General features: G+C 51.9%; 1 pseudogene; it reads right to left on the reverse strand.

Annotated features, from left to right (window-relative positions):
- The window catches only part of LOC143016413 (transcription regulator protein BACH1-like), a 6,380-nt pseudogene that overhangs the window by 113 nt on the left and 3,767 nt on the right, over positions 1–2,500 (reverse strand).

Here is a 2,500-nt window from a genome sequence, read left to right on the forward strand (position 1 = left end):
GATAAAGCTGCTTCCTGTGGCCAGCTGAGGGCGCCGAGCACAGAGAGACAGCAGACATGAGATGCTTCACCTTCAGCACACCTTCAGGCTGTGAGAGGGCAGAATGGAGGAAGTCTAACAGAGGCACTGATGTTTCCCCGCTCACACCTGAAGTCCTGAGGTTCCACAGGGCAGAGAGTCCAGACGCCAACTGTGCTGTGCATTAAGGGTTAAACTCCTGAGTGTCTGCAGCTCTGCTCACCAGTGAATCAAGAATACAGACGAGTTTATGATTTAAAAACGACTCATCTACAAATCTACACATCTAAAAGTAAAACACACCCTGGGTAAACACTGATCAGCTGATCAGGATCAAGAAAAGTGATTGGTTTGGTCACTGTCAATCAATAAAGGCAGCATGAGGTCAAACATGTTACAGTGTGTGTGTGTGTGTGTGTGTTGTGTGTGCTTCACTCATGGTCTCACACACAGCAGGAGGCCCCACTGAGCTTCAGTCATCAACCAGTCAAGGCTCAAGCATCACACCCGCACATCCAGAGGGGAGACGTTGAGGACAAAGTCTCTCTGCTGAGCGACTGAAGTTTCTCTTTAGGAAGAAGCCTCAGAGTTTAAGAGGAAACTGGCAATGGAACTCAAGTCACATAAATAAAACCTCACTTACACCTGAATTAAGATAAACAAAGGAAGAATGTCAAACATGTCTGATCCTGAGTGTTCCTGATGATAGAGAGCACCTGTGTGTGTGTGTGTGTGTGTGTGTGTGTGTAGATGCTGCTGCTGATCCTGATTGGAGCTGAGCAGGTAGAGGGTTGCATCACCTGAGAGCCTCAGCAGCAGAGCAGGCCGGGCTGAAGCCTGGGCCTCCAGTGAAGCCTGGGCCTCCAGTGGGCCTGCAGGCTGAGTGAGGGGGGAGTCAGTGTGGGGGGGCAGGAGGGGGGCCAGAGGACAGTCTGGGGAGCCGTACCTGGCTAACACCTGGAGCTGCTCTGGCTTCAGGTGAGCCTCTGTGCAGACCTCTGGCACAGGAAGGAGACGCTGTCACAGGTCTTCATCTTCAGCAGGCTCAGCTGGCTCCTCTCCATCATCAGCTTCTCACGCTCCGTTTTCTGGAACACGCAACACACAAAGTGATCAACCAACATGAAGGGAGCAAAGGGGCGGGGTGATGAAGAGGAGCAGGGTGAAGAGGAGCAGGGTGAAGAGGAGCAGAGTGAAGAGGAGCAGGGTGGAGAGGAGCAGAGTGAAGAGGAGCAGGGTGAAGAGGAGCAGGGAGAAGAGGAGCAGGGTGAAGAGGAGCAGAGTGAAGAGGAGCAGGGTGAAGAGGAGCAGAGTGAAGAGGAGCAGGGTGAAGAGGAGCAGGGTGAAGAGGAGCAGGGTGAAGAGGAGCAGAGTGAAGAGGAGCAGAGTGAAGAGGAGCAGGGTGAAGAGGAGCAGGGTGAAGAGGAGCAGGGTGAAGAGGAGCAGAGTGAAGAGGAGCAGGGTGAAGAGGTCGCCCACCAGCTTGTTGATCTCACACTGCAGGTTGTAGATGCAGTCCAGCTTCCTCTTGCGGCAGCGCTGGGCGGCGATGCGGTTCTTACTGCGGCGCCTCATGTCGTGGACGAAATCCAGCTGCTCACGAGTCAAAGTCTGCTGCTTCAGAAGCTGCTGGAAGTCGTTCCTGCTCAGGTTCACCACCCAGTCCACTGAGAACGGCAGCTGCATCTGGGGACAGACAGGTCAGACAGAAGGTCAGACAGGCAGACAGGCAGGCAGGCAGGCAGACAGACAGACAGGCAGGCAGGTAGGCAGACAGACAGACAGACAGGTGAGTCACAGTGTTTACAGGCTGTGCTGACCTGGACCCTGGAGTTTGCTGTTTTCACTCATGTCTTATTGTGCATCACAGCAAAGAGTGCGTGCCTGAAACAGCCTGTTGTCACTCATTAGGCACGGTTGGGGGAAGGGAAAGTAAAAGTGGTTAAATGTGGGTTTTCCACATTTAAGGTCAAATATAAGAATAGTAGGTCCTGTTTCTCACTTCACGCTTTCACTATGGGTGTGTGTGTGTGTGTGTGTGTGTGTGTGTGTGTGTGTGTGTGTGTGTGTGTGTGTGTGTGTGTGTGTGTGTGTGTTAGATTAGATTAAACGTGTGTTACAGCAATAAGACGACAGAAGAACAAGAAGCAGAACAGAACACAGCCTGCTGAGTCACATCCATGAGACTGAGGCTCAGCTACTTCCTCATGTTAGGATCAGTGTGTGTGTGTGTGTGTGTGTACAGGAGTGTGTGTGTGTGTAGTTATACTCCTTTATGGAAAAAGTCTGTACTTAGATATGTAACATAGATGAGAAGTGAGTTTTCACCGAGCTGTTAATAATTAACAGATCAACCTAGGTGTTAGGTCAGGCAGTGTGTGTGTGTGTGTGTGTGTGTGTGCGTGTGTGTGTGGGGGGGGGGGGGGGGGGGGGGGGGGGGGGGCCATATAAGCCTTGTAGTTCTTTATCTCAGGTAAATAAA

This window comes from Genypterus blacodes, unplaced genomic scaffold (assembly GCF_046128005.1).
Source record: "Genypterus blacodes isolate CSIRO-AG114 ecotype Tasmania unplaced genomic scaffold, CSIRO-AGI_Gbla_v1 ptg000230l_1, whole genome shotgun sequence".
Classification (NCBI taxonomy): domain Eukaryota; kingdom Metazoa; phylum Chordata; class Actinopteri; order Ophidiiformes; family Ophidiidae; genus Genypterus; species Genypterus blacodes.